Below are 18,794 nucleotides of genomic sequence, written 5' to 3'. Positions count from 1 at the left end.
ACAACGCACTCCAGATCCCTGAGACTCAGCGGGTGCCATCATCCGTAGCTCTATGCCTCACTGACCATTGCCTCTGCTACCTCAAATTTGGGCAGCTTGGATCTTGGTCTCAGAATTAACTGTGGGGATATTTTGCGCTGGTTCTTTGAGTTCTCTCAGCCAAGCATCTGCTGTGCACTCTTGTAAATCTCAGCACATCACCTTCAAACCCATGTCTCCTGTCCGCTTGAGAGTGTGCGTCCAAGTTAAACAGAGTTTCACCCTTGTTGCTCCATCACCAGGGGTCCGAACCTGCACTGGTTTCCATTCCCTGCTTTGCATTCTCCTGCTTCCAGGTGTCCTGAGGCCTCATCCTGTCTTTGGGAGTTACAGACCTCTCTTCGGCCAGTGTCCTATGCTAAGGGCTGGGTGAGTGGATGTTTCCATTGCTCTGTACATGGGAGCGAGTGAGTGCAGGTTGCACTTCTTCTCTGCCAACTGGGCATTGATGAATCAACACTATCCAGATACATTTCACAGAAATGTGATATTTGCTTAGCTCTTTGTTTCTATACAGCCGTTGTGGGAGGGATTGTCCGAAGACAACTATTTTGACATTGTGTTGATATCCCATTTGCAGCCTTTAAGAAGTTTAACAGAACTCATTTACATGTTTTGGGAGTTATACGAAAATGGAGTTATTTTTTGAAACACAGTAATCGACCTAGAAGCCAGACTTGTCAATTTTGGTAACATTTTGTCAGCTCTACGGAAAAGCTAGACAGATAGAATGCAAGCTAGCAGTCCAAACTGTTCAAGGGGTCATGTCAGCTCTTTAAGGTTGAAGCCTCCGAAACCAACAGGAACCATGAAATAACTGTTGGAAACATGGAATAACCCCCAACCTTGGATACACTTGTGCATGTGGTGCCCTTTATCCCAATGACACCTACTGGCCAATGTTGGCATTTCAAGGGGTAACATCCCTCTCTAGGAAAATACAAGAGGAAACAAACCAAATATATACATTTAGGTTTGAATCCAAAAGCACCTAGAGGCATTCTAGCTAGGAGAATCCTGCTGCAGTTATGCTAGTCTATTGAGAACCAGGTGTTTTCTTTCAGTGTTGAGAACGCTTAATCATCCGATCCTGTAGTTTAAAGCCATTTAACGCAACCAAGTCTGCACCCCCATGATATAGTGCCCCCGGGGGCTTGACTCAAGTGAAAGACGATCCACATAAGCTGTGTCTTTAATGTCATTGGCGACTTTTACAGTTCAGTTCACTTTCTGACTTGTACTATTTACCTTTACTGTCTTGAAAAACTGAAGCCTAATACAGATTCATGTTCAGTCAAAGATTCCCCTCACTTACCACACTCCCTTCACCCCAGGGAAGACATAAACACAACATTTGCTGAATCTAGCGGAAGGACATCGTTTCTAGGTGTGAGCTATGTATTCAATTTATCTATTTCAGCCGAGACTATTTGACCTTTAAGGTGTTCACTGTTGTTCACAGAGAGTGAAGCTGGAGGAACTCTGATTCTAGGAGGGGCTTGCTCTTCTCGTAATGGCTTCATTGCAGCTCAGGTACTGATCCTTCAAAATGGATGCCTGAGAGGAGGGGAGGGAAGGGCAAGTGCTCACTAGCTAGGCCCAAACCTGGGAAAAGGCTTACCTGGGCTTGTTGAATTTTGGTCTGAATGGCTTGGGAATGCCCCTTGGGACGTGTGGATTCTCACGACCTCTTCCAAGAACAGGAGCGTTTTGATCATCTCTGCCATTTCTTCTCCTTCAGACGTCAGGGACCTTGGACCCGTTATTGGAGAAGAGAATTGAGGAACTTCCTCAAGTCCACGTTGGCCCACTCCGTATGTTTCTGCCTGTATCAGTGAGTTTCAATATGTCTCATGAATGTCTTTTGAGCCTGGTATCCTCTACAGCTGTCTCCACGCCAGTATTCTCCATTGTAGCAGAACATCTCTCATCCATTTGTTCACATCTCTCCTCATCCGTGCAGCCAGCTTATCGGCCAGCTTCTCTTCGTGTCTCCCCTAAAGTCGACTTCACCAGGACTGGGCAAGTCTGAAAGTACCTCGGAGCCTGACCAGTAAGCTGATGACAGGCAGATCTTCCACTGTCTGCCCTTTCAGTTTCTGGAAAATGACCTGTGAACTCAGGTCTTTGGGCAGCAGCAGTATCTCGAACTTACACAGCTTCCCGGACCAAACACCTAAGCCAAGCTCCACAGAGGGCGGCAGCCCCTCCATCACACTGATCCACCCACAGAACTCTGCCCGGTTACCTAGGATCCAACAGCCACAACAAGCCTCGCGGTAAACACCAACATTTCCACCTGGAATCCAACCGCTAACTGCCATCCCCAATGGCTGCTGCATCTTGTCAGTGTTGGGGGAGGGGCTGCATCCGAAGAGAGGTTCCTAAGGTAATGTGATTCTACCCACTAGCGTCCCATGGGCCTTTCTTCTTCCCTCTTTCCTTTTGTTCAGAGCTCTATGCACCGTACCAATGGAGGGAAGTGTGTCCCTTTTCAGTTGATGGTTTCACACGTCTTTAAACTTTCTAACAGTTCACAGTACACAGGGACCCACTAAAGGAGACTTATGTTCCTATAATATCCGTACACCCCGGAATACATATGCGTCGCCTGATTTCTGCTGAATCTCCCGCACTCTCAGGACATGGATCCATTGGATTCATGGGGGCTGAAATTCCAAGAAATGAAACCAACCCCAATGTGCACTTTGCTGTCGGTCTCTTTTGCACTTAGTACACTTTGGCAGAGCTACTTGCCTTTGTTATAGGCTTCTTACATTTCTTCTCTACGTAGCCTAGAATATGGCCTTCCTTCGTCCTGTTGGAAGACATACAAGTCTACATCACGGACTAGGAAACCATTTGATTCCAAATCGGCATTAGTGTTAGGTCACGATATGCTCTTATGAATCAAAATTTACGAATATGAATGCACGCTTCTGATTTCCGAATACAAGTGTGCTGAGTACATGCAAGCCACGATACTGGGTCGATGCGTTCTGAATGACCCTTGACCTCACCTTGAGTATTTTCTTTTGAATAATCATGGTTCCCTTTGTATATGTCAGCCAACCATACCATTTTGGTGCTTGTTTGTTGGTTTGATTCTTTGTTGGTCTTCTTCTCGCTTGTTTTGCAAACACGTCAGGCCATGCATCTCTCCTTTCGCTTCAAACAGAGTCAAATAAGCTGATTCACTTAAGAGAGTGCTTCCAATCACCTATGATTTCCTGCTTCCCTCTCCCATCTTTAGGGTTTTGATGTCCTCCTTAAGTTCTTCTTCTTTCTTCTCTGCCACACATGCTCTTCTTGCATTTCCAATAATGGTTTCTTCTTTCCATTCCATCTTGCTGCTTTTCTATTCAGGGGAGTTTTCTCAAACTTTCTTTTAGAAAAAATTTGAACTGCTGAATTCTTTTAAGATTTGCCGGTCTGTAGAATTCTCTAGCTCTGCCGTTATTTGAAATGGTGTTCATGTGGCATAGGCTACCCTAGGTGGCAGCATTTGGCCATTCAGGATATGGTCTGTGTCCTGGCACTCCTCCCTGTCCTGCAATATTGCTGCCGAGATATCAGCTGAAACCCCTCTGGAGGTTTCCTTGTGACTATGTTGTTTCCTCCAGGTGCATTTTAAATCACTCGGATATTCGTGAACTTTGTTGATTTGAATCATACAGCTGCTGGTAGGTCTATAGGGATTCCACCTCCTTTGGATGCTGTGTACTTCCTGAATTAGCATAGATGATTCTTTCTTGGTTTTCAGCAAGTTTCAGTCTGATTTTTCTACCGATAAATTTTCAGACATTTTTTGTTTCTTTATCTCTTGCTTTTCCATCTGGGAATCTATTGAATTCTAGTCTTTCATGACCAGTCTTAACACAGGATTCAACGGCAATGTTTTCATTGGTTGGCACTTGCTTTCCTATGTCTGCTTCTGACCGAGGTTTTTCTCTTCCCCTGTCTTCACAGACATTCACGCGTCCCTCTGCATTATCTAGTCTGCTAAGGACTGAATTTTAGCCCTGATATTATCACAACCATGGAGTTTCCTGATATTTTTGGCTCGTGTTTAGACTTTCTCTTCCCCTTTTCTGGTATTCTGCCTTTTGTGATTCTGAGACACTGGTGTTCTTCAGTGTTTTCCTGACCTTCATTTTCAACACTTGTTCTGGATAGCGTTTTGCAGACTAGTTGTTTGAAAGCTTATCTTTTGCGCCTTCAATATCTTTGGAACTGAAAATGGTACTTCCTGTTTCTTTTACTGTTCTTCTTCATCTCTACTGGTCAGGTAATATCAGGTATCTAATGTAGACTTCTAGGGCTTTGTTAATTGAAAATTTTAGACTCTTGTCTCTACGCAATTCCATGGGATTTCTGTGAGGACAATTTCTCCTAGACATTGATGCCATAACCTGTACCTGTGTGTGTTGTTTGGTATATCTCCAATTGCTGGTGTTGCATTAGTTGTGATGAACAACCCATACTACTTCGATTAGCATAACTTCATTTTGATTATACTTATCTCACACTTCTGAAAGTGCACAGGACACTTCCTCTTGTGGAAATGAAGCTTCTAGAAGTTCTCAGCTCTGCATTCTTCTCTATGTCATTTTGGAGTGTTTCCAAAACAGCAAACTGAGAGTGCTCTTCTGCTTTTTATTGCCACGGGAATGTCCCAATGAAATCAGTTCTTTCCAGAGCTTCTCTGTCTACAGAAACACCAGTGGAAGCATATCTATGGATGTCACATATCAGGGCCTGCTGGAATGATCCCGCAGACCTTCCTTGTGGTCCTAGGGGCCGTACCGTGCCGGTGCCATCCAAAATGTAGCATCCGCTTTTGGGAGATAGTGCTGAAGGGAATGCTTCCTCTTCTCACGCTGTGGACTTGGACCACTCTTCCTTGTCCTCTCATCCTTGTGGCACGGGTGCACGAAGGCAACCACAGAGTTGTTGCGCATCCTGTGACTCAAACCAAACCATAATCCCAGCCCAGGTTATGAATGTAGCATATCCTAAGGCTTTTCATTCTGATTTCAAATTCAAGGCCCCCTGGATCCCTCAGACCAGATGCACGATATCTCTGATTCAGCCCCACACGTGCTCTATTGGCAAAATTCCCAATTGGTCCCTGGTCCTGCAGATGTACTGGGTGTGGCCATGGGACCTATCGGCAATCGCAACCGCGCGAACAGTGTGGTTGATTTATTATTGGTACACAGTTCGGTTTGCTCTCTTGATTCGACCCACCACATCCCACAACGCACTCCAGATCCCTGAGACTCAGCGTGTGCCATCATCCGTAGCTCTATGCCTCACTGACCATTGCCTCTGCTACCTCAAATTTGGCAGCTTGGATCTTGGTCTCAGAATTAACTGTGGGGATATTTTGCGCTGGTTTCTTTGAGTTCTCTCAGCCAAGCATCTGCTGTGCACTCTTGTAAATCTCAGCACATCACCTTCAAACCCATGTCTCCTGTCCGCTTGAGAGTGTGCGTCCAAGTTAAACAGAGTTTCACCCTTGTTGCTCCATCACCAGGGGTCCGAACCTGCACTGGTTTCCATTCCCTGCTTTGCATTCTCCTGCTTCCAGGTGTCCTGAGGCCTCATCCTGTCTTTGGGAGTAACAGACCTCTCTTCGGCCAGTGTCCTATGCTAAGGGCTGGGTGAGTGGATGTTTCCATTGCTCTGTACATGGGAGCGAGTGAGTGCAGGTTGCACTTCTTCTCTGCCAACTGGGCATTGATGAATCAACACTATCCAGATACATTTCACAGAAATGTGATATTTGCTTAGCTCTTTGTTTCTATACAGCCGTGGTGGGAGGGATTGTCCGAAGACAACTATGTTGACATTGTGTTGATATCCCATTTGCAGTCTTTAAGAAGTTTAACAGAACTCATTTACATGTTTTGGGAGTTATACGAAAATGGAGTTATTTTTTGAAACACACTAAATCGACCTAGAAGCCAGACTTGTCAATTTTGGTAACATTTTGTCAGCTCTACGGAAAAGCTAGACAGATAGAATGCAAGCTAGCAGTCCAAACTGTTCAAGGGGTCATGTCAGCTCTTTAAGGTTGAAGCCTCCGAAACCAACAGGAACCATGAAATAACTGTTGGAAACATGGAATAACCCCCAACCTTGGATACACTTGTGCATGTGGTGCCCTTTATCCCAATGACACCTACTGGCCAATGTTGGCATTTCAAGGGGTAACATCCGTCTCTAGGAAAATGCAAGAGGAAACAAACCAAATATATACATTTAGGTTTGAATCCAAAAGCACCTAGAGGCATTCTAGCTAGGAGAATCCTGCTGCAGTTATGCTAGTCTATTGAGAACCAGGTGTTTTTCTATCAGTGTTGAGAACGCTTAATCATCCGATCCTGTAGTTTAAAGCCATTTAACGCAACCAAGTCTGCACCCCCATGATATAGTGCCCCCGGGGGCTTGACTCAAGTGAAAGACGATCCACATAAGCTGTGTCTTTAATGTCATTGGCGACTTTTACAGTTCAGTTCACTTTCTGACTTGTACTATTTACCTTTACTGTCTTGAAAAACTGAAGCCTAATACAGATTCATGTTCAGTCAAAGATTCCCCTCACTTACCACACTCCCTTCACCCCAGGGAAGACATAAACACAACATTTGCTGAATCTAGCGGAAGGACATCGTTTCTAGGTGTGAGCTATGTATTCAATTTTATCTATTTCAGCCGAGACTATTTGACCTTTAAGGTGTTCACGGTTGTTCACAGAGAGTGAAGCTGGAGGAACTCTGATTCTAGGAGGGGCTTGCTCTTCTCGTAATGGCTTCATTGCAGCTCAGGTACTGATCCTTCAAAATGGATGCCTGAGTGGAGGGGAGGGAAGGGCAAGTGCTCACTAGCTAGGCCCAAACCTGGGAAAAGGCTTACCTGGGCTTGTTGAATTTTGGTCTGAATGGCTTGGGAATGCCCCTTGGGACGTGTGGATTCTCACGACCTCTTCCAAGAACAGGAGCGTTTTGATCATCTCTGCCATTTCTTCTCCTTCAGACGTCAGGGACCTTGGACCCGTTCTTGGAGAAGAGAATTGAGGAACTTCCTCAAGTCCACGTTGGCACTCCGTATGTTTCTGCCTGTATCAGTGAGTTTCAATATGTCTCATGAATGTCTTTTGAGCCTGGTATCCTCTACAGCTGTCTCCACGCCAGTATTCTCCATTGTAGCAGAACATCTCTCATCCATGTGTTCACATCTCTCCTCAATCCGTGCAGCCAGCTTATCGGCCAGCTTCTCTTCGTGTCTCCCCTAAAGTCGACTTCACCAGGACTGGGCAAGTCTGAAAGTACCTCGGAGCCTGACCAGTAAGCTGATGACAGGCAGATCTTCCACTGTCTGCCCTTTCAGGTTCTGGAAACTGACCTGTGAACTCAGGTCTTTGGGCAGCAGCAGTATCTCGAACTTACACAGCTTCCCGGACCAAACACCTAAGCCAAGCTCCACAGAGGGCGGCAGCCCCTCCATCACACTGATCCACCCACAGAACTCTGCCCGGTTACCTAGGATCCAACAGCCACAACAAGCCTCGCGGTAAACACCAACATTCCACCTGGAATCCAACCGCTAACTGCCATCCCCAATGGCTGCTGCATCTTGACAGTGTTGGGGGAGGGGCTGCATCCGAAGAGAGGTTCCTAAGGTAAATGGGATTCTACCCACTAGCGTCCCATGGGCCTTTCTTCTTCCCTCTTTCCTTTTGTTCAGAGCTCTATGCACCGTACCAATGGAGGGAAGTGTGGTCCTTTTCAGTTGATGGTTTCACACGTCTTTAAACTTTCTAACAGTTCACAGTACACAGGGACCCACTAAAGGAGACTTATGTTCCTATAATATCCGTACACCCGGAATACTTATGCGTCGCCTGATTTCTGCTGAAACACCCACACTCTCAGGGACATGGATCCATTGGATTCATGGGGGCTGAAATTCCAAGAAATGAAACCAACCCCAATGTGCACTTTGCTGTCGGTCTCTTTTGCACTTAGTACACTTTGGCAGAGCCTACTTGCCTTTGTTATAGGCTTCTTACATTTCTTCTCTACGTAGCCTAGAATATGGCCTTCCTTCGTCCTGTTGGAAGACATACAAGTCTACATCACGGACTAGGAAACCATTTGATTCCAAATCGCGATTAGTGTTAGGTCACGATATGCTCTTATGAATCAAAATTTCGAATATGAATGCACGCTTCTGATTTCCGAATACAAGTGTGCTGAGTTACATGCAAGCCACGATACTGGGTCGATGCGTTCTGAATGACCCTTGACCTCACCTTGAGTATTTTCTTTTGAATAATCATGGTTCCCTTTGTATATGTCAGCCAACCATACCATTTTGGTGCTTGTTTGTTGGTTTGATTCTTTGTTGGTCTTCCTTCTCGCTTGTTTTGCAAACACGTCAGGCCATGCATCTCTCCTTCGCTTCAAACAGAGTCAAATAAGCTGATTCACTTAAGAGAGTGCTTCCAATCACCTATGATTTCCTGCTTCCCTCTCCCATCTTTAGGGTTTTGATGTCCTCCTTAACTTCTTTTTCTTTCTTGTCTGCCACACATGCTCTTCTTGCATTTCCAATAATGGTTTCTTCTTTCCATTCCATCTTGCTGCTTTTCTATTCAGGGGAGTTTTCTCAACCTTTCCTTTTAGAAACACTTTTTGAACTGCTGGAATTCTTTTAAGATTGCCGGTCTGTAGAATTCTCTAGCTCTGCCGTTATTTGAAATGGTGTTCATGTGGCATAGGCTACCCTAGGTGGCAGCATTTGGCCGTTCAGGATATGGTCTGTGTCCTGGCACTCCTCCCTGTCCTGCAATATTGCTGCCGAGATATCAGCTGAAACCCCTCTGGAGGTTTCCTTGTGGACTATGTTGTTTCCCTCCAGGTGCATTTTAAATCACTCGGATATTCGTGAACTTTGTTGATTTGAATCATACAGCTGCTGGTAGGTCTATAGGGATTCCACCTCCTTTGGATGCTGTGTACTTCCTGAATTAGCATAGATGATTCTTTCTTGGTTTTCAGCAAGTTTCAGTCTGATTTTTCTACCGATAAATTTTCAGACATTTTTTGTTTCTTTATCTCTTGCTTTTTCCATCTGGGAATCTATTGAATTCTAGTCTTTCATGACCAGTCTTAACACAGGATTCAACGGCAATGTTTTCATTGGTTGGCACTTGCTTTCCTATGTCTGCTTCTGACCGAGGTTTTTCTCTTCCCCTGTCTTCACAGTCATTCACGCGTCCCTCTGCATTATCTAGTCTGCTAAGGAATGAATTTTAGCCCTGATATTATCACAACCATGGAGTTTCCTGATATTTTTGGCTCGTGTTTAGACTTTCTCTTCCCCTTTTCTGGTATTCTGCCTTTTGTGATTCTGAGACACTGGTGTTCTTCAGTGTTTTCCTGACCTTCATTTTCAACACTTGTTCTGGATAGCGTTTTGCAGACTAGTTGTTTGAAAGCTTATCTTTTGCGCCTTCAATATCTTTGGAACTGAAAATGGTACTTCCTGTTTCTTTTACTGTTCTTCTTCATCTCTACTGGTCAGGTAATATCAGGTATCTAATGTAGACTTCTAGGGCTTTGTTAATTGAAAATTTTAGACTCTTGTCTCTACGCAATTCCATGGGATTTCTGTGAGGACAATTTCTCCTAGACATTGATGCCATAACCTGTACCTGTGTGTGTTGTTTGGTATATCTCCAATTGCTGGTGTTGCATTAGTTGTGATGAACAACCCATACTACTTCGATTAGCATAACTTCATTTTGATTATACTTATCTCACACTTCTGAAAGTGCACAGGACACTTCCTCTTGTGGAAATGAAGCTTCTAAAAGTTCTCAGCTCTGCATTCTTCTCTATGTCATTTTGGAGTGTTTCCAAAACAGCAAACTGAGAGTGCTCTTCTGCTTTTTATTCCCACGGGAATGTCCCAATGAAATCAGTCCTTTCCAGAGCTTCTCTGTCTACAGAAACACCAGTGGAAGCATATCTATGGATGTCACATATCAGGCCTGCTGGAATGATCCCGCAGACCTTCCTTGTTGTCCTAGGAGCCGTACCGTGCCGGTGCCATCCAAAATGTAGCATCCGCTTTTGGGAGATAGTGCTGAAGGGAATGCTTCCTCTTCTCACGCTGTGGACTTGGACCAGTCTTCCTTGTCCTCTCATCATTGTGGCACGGGTGCACGAAGGCAACCACAGAGTTGTTGCGCATCCTGTGACTCAAACCAAACCATAATCCCAGCCCAGGTTACGAATGTAGCATATCCTAAGGCTTTTCATTCTGATTTCAAATTCAAGGCCCCCTGGATCCCTCAGACCAGATGCACGATATCTCTGATTCAGCCCCACCCGTGCTCTATTGGCAAAATTCCCAATTGGTCCCTGGTCCTGCAGATGTACTGGGTGTGGCCATGGGACCTATCGGCAATCGCAACCGCGCGACCAGTGTGGTTGATTTATTATTGGTACACAGTTCGGTTTGCTCTCTTGATTCGACCCACCACATCCCACAACGCACTCCAGATCCCTGAGACTCAGCGGGTGCCATCATCCGTAGCTCTATGCCTCACTGACCATTGCCTCTGCTACCTCAAATTTGGCAGCTTGGATCTTGGTCTCAGAATTAACTGTGGGGATATTTTGCGCTGGTTTCGTTGAGTTCTCTCAGCCAAGCATCTGCTGTGCACTCTTGTAAATCTCAGCACATCACCTTCAAACCCATGTCTCCCGTCCGCTTGAGAGTGTGCGTCCAAGTTAAACAGAGATTCACCTTGTTGCTCCATCACCAGGGGTCCGAACCTGCACTGGTTTCCATTCCCTGCTTTGCATTCTCCTGCTTCCAGGTGTCCTGAGGCCTCATCCTGTCTTTGGGATTAGCAGACCTCTCTTCGACCAGTGTCCTATGCTAAGGGCTGGGTGAGTGGATGTTTCCATTGCTCTGTACATGGGAGCGAGTGAGTGCAGGTTGCACTTCTTCTCTGCCACTTTGCATCGATGAATCAACTCTATCCAGATACATTTCACAGAAATGTGATATTTGCTTAGCTCTTTGTTTCTATACAGCCGTGGTGGGAGGGATTGTCCCGAAGACAACTATTTTGACATTGTGTTGATATCCCATTTGCAGTCTTTAAGAAGTTTAACAGAACTCATTTACATGTTTTGGGAGTTATACGAAAATGGAGTTATTTTTTGAAAACACACTAAATCGACCTAGAAGCCAGACTTGTCAATTTTGGTAACATTTTGTCAGCTCTACGGAAAAGCTAGACAGATAGAATGCAAACTAGCAGTCCAAACTGTTCAAGGGGTCATGTCAGCTCTTTAAGGTTGAAGCCTCCGAAACCAACAGGAACCATGAAATAACTTTTGGAAACCATGGAATAAACCCCCAACCTTGGATACACTTGTGCATGTGGTGCCCTTTATCCCCAATGACACCTACTGGCCAATGTTGGCATTTCAAGGGGTAACATCCGTCTCTAGGAAAACACAAGAGGAAACAAACCAAATATATACATTTAGGTTCGAATCCAAAGCACCTAGAGGCATTCTAGCTAGGAGAATCCTGCTGCAGTTATGCTAGTCTATTGAGAACCAGGTGTTTTTCTATCAGTGTTGAGAACGCTTAATCATCCGATCCCTGTAGTTTAAAGCCATTTAACGCAACCAAGTCTGCACCCCCATGATATAGTGCCCCCGGGGGCTTGACTCAAGTGAAAGACGATCCACATAAGCTGTGTCTTTAATGTCATTGGCGACTTTTACAGTTCAGTTCACTTCTGACTTGTACTATTTACCTTTACTGTCTTGAAAAACTGAAGCCTAATACAGATTCATGTTCAGCTCAAAGATTCCCCTCACTTACCACACTCCCCTTCACCCCAGGGAAGACATAAACACAACATTTGCTGAATCTAGCGGAAGGGACATTCGTTTCTAGGTGTGAGCTATGTATTCAATTTTATCTATTTCAGCCGAGACTATTTGACCTTTAAGGTGTTCACTGTTGTTCACAGAGAGTGAAGCTGGAGGAACTCTGATTCTAGGAGGGGCTTGCTCTTCTCGTAATGGCTTCATTGCAGCTCAGGTACTGATCCTTCAAAATGGATGCCTGAGTGGAGGGGAGGGAAGGGCAAGTGCTCACTAGCTAGGCCCAAACCTGGGAAAAGGCTTACCTGGGCTTGTTGAATTTTGGTCTGAATGGCTTGGGAATGCCCCTTGGGACGTGTGGGTTCTCACGACCTCTTCCAAGAACAGGAGCGTTTTGATCATCTCTGCCATTTCTTCTCCTTCAGACGTCAGGGACCTTGGACCCGTTATTGGAGAAGAGAATTGAGGAACTTCCTCAAGTCCACGTTGGCACTCCGTATGTTTCTGCCTGTATCAGTGAGTTTCAATATGTCTCATGAATGTCTTTTGAGCCTGGTATCCTCTACAGCTGTCTCCACGCCAGTATTCTCCATTGTAGCAGAACATCTCTCATCCATGTGTTCGCATCTCTCCTCAATCCGTGCAGCCAGCTTATCGGCCAGCTTCTCTTCGTGTCTCCCCTAAAGTCGACTTCACCAGGACTGGGCAAGTCTGAAAGTACCTCGGAGCCTGACCAGTAAGCTGATGACAGGCAGATCTTCCACTGTCTGCCCTTTCAGGTTCTGGAAACTGACCTGTGAACTCAGGTCTTTGGGCAGCAGCAGTATCTCGAACTTACACAGCTTCCCGGACCAAACACCTAAGCCAAGCTCCACAGAGGGCGGCAGCCCCTCCATCACACTGATCCACCCACAGAACTCTGCCCGGTTACCTAGGATCCAACAGCCACAACAAGCCTCGCGGTAAACACCAACATTCCACCTGGAATCCAACCGCTAACTGCCATCCCCAATGGCTGCTGCATCTTGTCAGTGTTGGGGGAGGGGCTGCATCCGAAGAGAGGTTCCTAAGGTAAATGTGATTCTACCCACTAGCGTCCCATGGGCCTTTCTTCTTCCCTCTTTCCTTTTGTTCAGAGCTCTATGCACCGTACCAATGGAGGGAAGTGTGTCCCTTTTCAGTTGATGGTTTCACACGTCTTTAAACTTTCTAACAGTTCACAGTACACAGGGACCCACTAAAGGAGACTTATGTTCCTATAATATCCGTACACCCGGAATACTTATGCGTCGCCTGATTTCTGCTGAAACACCCACACTCTCAGGACATGGATCCATTGGATTCATGGGGGCTGAAATTCCAAGAAATGAAACCAACCCCAATGTGCACTTTGCTGTCGGTCTCTTTTGCACTTAGTACACTTTGGCAGAGCTACTTGCCTTTGTTATAGGCTTCTTACATTTCTTCTCTACGTAGCCTAGAATATGGCCTTCCTTCGTCCTGTTGGAAGACATACAAGTCTACATCACGGACTAGGAAACTATTTGATTCCAAATCGGCATTAGTGTTAGGTCACGATATGCTCTTATGAATCAAAATTTACGAATATGAATGCACGCTTCTGATTTCCGAATACAAGTGTGCTGAGTACATGCAAGCCACGATACTGGGTCGATGCGTTCTGAATGACCCTTGACCTCACCTTGAGTATTTTCTTTTGAATAATCATGGTTCCCTTTGTATATGTCAGCCAACCATACCATTTTGGTGCTTGTTTGTTGGTTTGATTCTTTGTTGGTCTTCTTCTCGCTTGTTTTGCAAACACGTCAGGCCATGCATCTCTCCTTTCGCTTCAAACAGAGTCAAATAAGCTGATTCACTTAAGAGAGTGCTTCCAATCACCTATGATTTCCTGCTTCCCTCTCCCATCTTTAGGGTTTTGATGTCCTCTTTAAGTTCTTCTTCTTTCTTCTCTGCCACACATGCTCTTCTTGCATTTCCAATAATGGTTTCTTCTTTCCATTCCATCTTGCTGCTTTTCTATTCAGGGGAGTTTTCTCAACCTTTCTTTTAGAAACACTTTTGAACTGCTGAATTCTTTTAAGATTTGCCTGTCTGTAGAATTCTCTAGCTCTGCCGTTATTTGAAATGGTGTTCATGTGGCATAGGCTACCCTAGGTGGCAGCATTTGGCCATTCAGGATATGGTCTGTGTCCTGGCACTCCTCCCTGTCCTGCAATATTGCTGCCGAGATATCAGCTGAAACCCCTCTGGAGGTTTCCTTGTGACTATGTTGTTTCCTCCAGGTGCATTTTAAATCACTCGGATATTCGTGAAATTTGTTGATTTGAATCATACAGCTGCTGGTAGGTCTATAGGGATTCCACCTCCTTCGGATGCTGTGTACTTCCTGAATTAGCATAGATGATTCTTTCTTGGTTTTCAGCAAGTTTCAGTCTGATTTTTCTACCGATAAATTTTCAGACATTTTTTGTTTCTTTATCTCTTGCTTTTCCATCTGGGAATCTATTGAATTCTAGTCTTTCATGACCTGTCATAACACAGGATTCAACGGCAATGTTTTCATTGGTTGGCACTTGCTTTCCTATGTCTGCTTCTGACCGAGGTTTTTCTCTTCCCCTGTCTTCACAGTCATTCACGCGTCCCTCTGCATTATCTAGTCTGCTAAGGACTGAATTTTAGCCCTGATATTATCACAACCATGGAGTTTCCTGATATTTTTGGCTCGTGTTTAGACTTTCTCTTCCCCTTTTCTGGTATTCTGCCTTTTGTGATTCTGAGACACTGGTGTTCTTCAGTGTTTTCCTGACCTTCATTTTCAACACTTGTTCTGGATAGCGTTTTGCAGACTAGTTGTTTGAAAGCTTATCTTTTGCGCCTTCAATATCTTTGGAACTGAAAATGGTACTTCCTGTTTCTTTTACTGTTCTTCTTCATCTCTACTGGTCAGGTAATATCAGGTATCTAATGTAGACTTCTAGGGCTTTGTTAATTGAAAATTTTAGACTCTTGTCTCTACGCAATTCCATGGGATTTCTGTGAGGACAATTTCTCCTAGACATTGATGCCATAACCTGTACCTGTGTGTGTTGTTTGGTATATCTCCAATTGCTGGTGTTGCATTAGTTGTGATGAACAACCCATACTACTTCGATTAGCATAACTTCATTTTGATTATACTTATCTCACACTTCTGAAAGTGCACAGGACACTTCCTCTTGTGGAAATGAAGCTTCTAAAAGTTCTCAGCTCTGCATTCTTCTCTATGTCATTTTGGAGTGTTTCCAAAACAGCAAACTGAGAGTGCTCTTCTGCTTTTTATTGCCACGGGAATGTCCCAATGAAATCAGTTCTTTCCAGAGCTTCTCTGTCTACAGAAACACCAGTGGAAGCATATCTATGGATGTCACATATCAGGGCCTGCTGGAATGATCCCGCAGACCTTCCTTGTTGTCCTAGGAGCCGTACCGTGCCGGTGCCATCCAAAATGTAGCATCCGCATTTGGGAGATAGTGCTGAAGGGAATGCTTCCTCTTCTCACGCTGTGGACTTGGACCAGTCTTCCTTGTCCTCTCATTATTGTGGCACGGGTGCACGAAGGCAACCACAGAGTTGTTGCGCATCCTGTGACTCAAACCAAACCATAATCCCAGCCCAGGTTACAAATGTAGCATATCCTAAGGCTTTTCATTCTGATTTCAAATTCAAGGCCCCCTGGATCCCTCAGACCAGATGCACGATATCTCTGATTCAGCCCCACACGTGCTCTATTGGCAAAATTCCCAATTGGTCCCTGGTCCTGCAGATGTACTGGTTGTGGCCATGGGACCTATCGGCAATCGCAACCGCGCGACCAGTGTGGTTGATTTATTATTGGTACACAGTTCGGTTTGCTCTCTTGATTCGACCGACCACATCCCACAACGCACTCCAGATCCCTGAGACTCAGCGGGTGCCATCATCCGTAGCTCTATGCCTCACTGACCATTGCCTCTGCTACCTCAAATTTGGCAGCTTGGATCTTGGTCTCAGAATTAACTGTGGGGATATTTTGCGCTGGTTTCTTTGAGTTCTCTCAGCCAAGCATCTGCTGTGCACTCTTGTAAATCTCAGCACATCACCTTCAAACCCATGTCTCCTGTCCGGTTGAGAGTGTGCGTCCAAGTTAAACAGAGTTTCACCCTTGTTGCTCCATCACCAGGGGTCCGAACCTGCACTGGTTTCCATTCCCTGCTTTGCATTCTCCTGCTTCCAGTTGTCCTGAGGCCTCATCCTGTCTTTGGGAGTAACAGACCTCTCTTCGGCCAGTGTCCTATGCTAAGGGCTGGGTGAGTGGATGTTTCCATTGCACTGTACATGGGAGCGAGTGAGTGCAGGTTGCACTTCTTCTCTGCCAACTGGGCATCGATGAATCAACACTATCCAGATACATTTCACAGCAATGTGATATTTGCTTAGCTCTTTGTTTCTATACAGCCGTGGTGGGAGGGATTGTCCGAAGACAACTATTTTGACATTGTGTTGATATCAAATTTGCAGTCTTTAAGAAGTTTAACAGAACTCATTTACATGTTTTGGGAGTTATACGAAAATGGAGTTATTTTTTGAAACACACTAAATCGACCTAGAAGCCAGACTTGTCAATTTTGGTAACATTTTGTCAGCTCTACGGAAAAGCTAGACAGATAGAATGCAAACTAGCAGTCCAAACTGTTCAAGGGGTCATGTCAGCTCTTTAAGGTTGAAGCCTCCGAAACCAACAGGAACCATGAAATAACTGTTGGAAACATGGAATAACCCCCATCCTTGGATACACTTGTGCATGTGGTGCCCTTTATCCCAATGACACCTACTGGCCAATGTTGGCATTTCAAGGGGTAACATCCGTCTCTAGGAAAATACAAGAGGAAACAAACCAAATATATACATTTAGGTTTGAATGTAGAGGCATTCTAGCTAGGAGAATCCTGCTGCAGTTATGCTAGTCTATTGAGAACCAGGTGTTTTTCTATCAGTGTTGAGAACGCTTAATCATCCGATCCTGTAGTTTAAAGCCATTTAACGCAACCAAGTCTGCACCCCCATAATATAGTGCCCCCGGGGGCTTGACTCAAGTGAAAGACGATCCACATAAGCTGTGTCTTTAATGTCATTGGCGACTTTTACAGTTCAGTTCACTTTCTGACTTGTACTATTTACCTTTACTGTCTTGAAAAACTGAAGCCTAATACAGATTCATGTTCAGTCAAAGATTCCCCTCACTTACCACACTCCCTTCACCCCAGGGAAGACATAAACACAACATTTGCTGAATCTAGCAAAGGAAATCGTTTCTAGGTGTGAGCTATGTATTCAATTTTATCTATTTCAGCCGAGACTATTTGACCTTTAAGGTGTTCACTGTTGTTCACAGAGAGTGAAGCTGGAGGAACTCTGATTCTAGGAGGGGCTTGCTCTTCTCGTAATGGCTTCATTGCAGCTCAGGTACTGATCCTTCAAAATGGATGCCTGAGTGGAGGGGAGGGAAGGGCAAGTGCTCACTAGCTAGGCCCAAACCTGGGAAAAGGCTTACCTGGGCTTGTTGAATTTTGGTCTGAATGGCTTGGGAATGCCCCTTGGGACGTGTGGATTCTCACGACCTCTTCCAAGAACAGGAGCGTTTTGATCATCTCTGCCATTTCTTCTCCTTCAGACGTCAGGGACCTTGGACCCGTTCTTGGAGAAGAGAATTGAGGAACTTCCTCAAGTCCACGTTGGCACTCCGTATGTTTCTGCCTGTATCAGTGAGTTTCAATATGTCTCATGAATGTCTTTTGAGCCTGGTATCCTCTACAGCTGTCTCCACGCCAGTATTCTCCATTGTAGCAGAACATCTCTCATCCATGTGTTCGCATCTCTCCTCAATCCGTGCAGCCAGCTTATCGGCCAGCTTCTCTTCGTGTCTCCCCTAAAGTCGACTTCACCAGGACTGGGCAAGTCTGAAAGTACCTCGGAGCCTGACCAGTAAGCTGATGACAGGCAGATCTTCCACTGTCTGCCCTTTCAGGTTCTGGAAACTGACCTGTGAACTCAGGTCTTTGGGCAGCAGCAGTATCTCGAACTTACACAGCTTCCCGGACCAAACACCTAAGCCAAGCTCCACAGAGGGCGGCAGCCCCTCCATCACACTGATCCACCCACAGAACTCTGCCCGGTTACCTAGGATCCAACAGCCACAACAAGCCTCGCGGTAAACACCAACATTCCACCTGGAATCCAACCGCTAACTGCCATCCCCAATGGCTGCTGCATCTTGTCAGTGTTGGGGGAGGGGCTGCATCCGAAGAGAGGTTCCTAAGGTAAATGTGATTCTACCCACTAGCATCCCATGGGCCTTTCTTCTTCCCTCTTTCCTTTTGTTCAGAGCTCTATGCACCGTACCAATGGAGGGAAGTGTGTCCCTTTTCAGTTGATGGTTTCACACGTCTTTAAACTTTCTAACAGTTCACAGTACACAGGGACCCACTAAAGGAGACTTATGTTCCTATAATATCCGTACACCCGGAATACATATGCGTCGCCTAATTTTTGCTGAATCTCCCGCACTCTCAGGACATGGATCCATTGGATTCATGGGGGCTGAAATTCCAAGAAATGAAAGCAACCCAAATGTGCACTTTGCTGTCGGTCTCTTTTGCACTTAGTACACTTTGGCAGAGCTACATGCCTTTGTTATAAGCTTCTTACATTTCTTCTCTACGTAGCCTAGAATATGGCCTTCCTTCGTCCTGTTGGAAGACATACAAGTCTACATCACGGACTAGGAAA

The 18,794-nt window shown here is 45.2% G+C and overlaps 1 long non-coding RNA gene across 1 annotated transcript; it reads left to right on the top strand.

The window, feature by feature from the left end:
• The first annotated feature begins 289 nt into the window (after positions 1-289).
• Positions 290-18,556, top strand: LOC140695565 (uncharacterized). The gene is made up of 11 exons (XR_012071214.1): positions 290-1,572; positions 1,781-2,428; positions 5,633-5,705; positions 6,760-6,872; positions 7,081-7,726; positions 10,937-11,009; positions 12,113-12,183; positions 12,392-13,037; positions 16,243-16,315; positions 17,401-17,471; positions 17,680-18,556. It is a non-coding gene; the product is annotated as an uncharacterized lncRNA (long non-coding RNA).
• The last annotated feature ends 238 nt before the right edge of the window (positions 18,557-18,794 follow it).

This window comes from Vicugna pacos, unplaced genomic scaffold (genome assembly GCF_048564905.1).
Source record: "Vicugna pacos unplaced genomic scaffold, VicPac4 scaffold_404, whole genome shotgun sequence".
NCBI classification, from domain to species: domain Eukaryota; kingdom Metazoa; phylum Chordata; class Mammalia; order Artiodactyla; family Camelidae; genus Vicugna; species Vicugna pacos.
The sequence above is the reverse complement of the archived record's forward strand: the minus strand, read 5'-3'. Positions and strand labels throughout refer to the sequence as shown.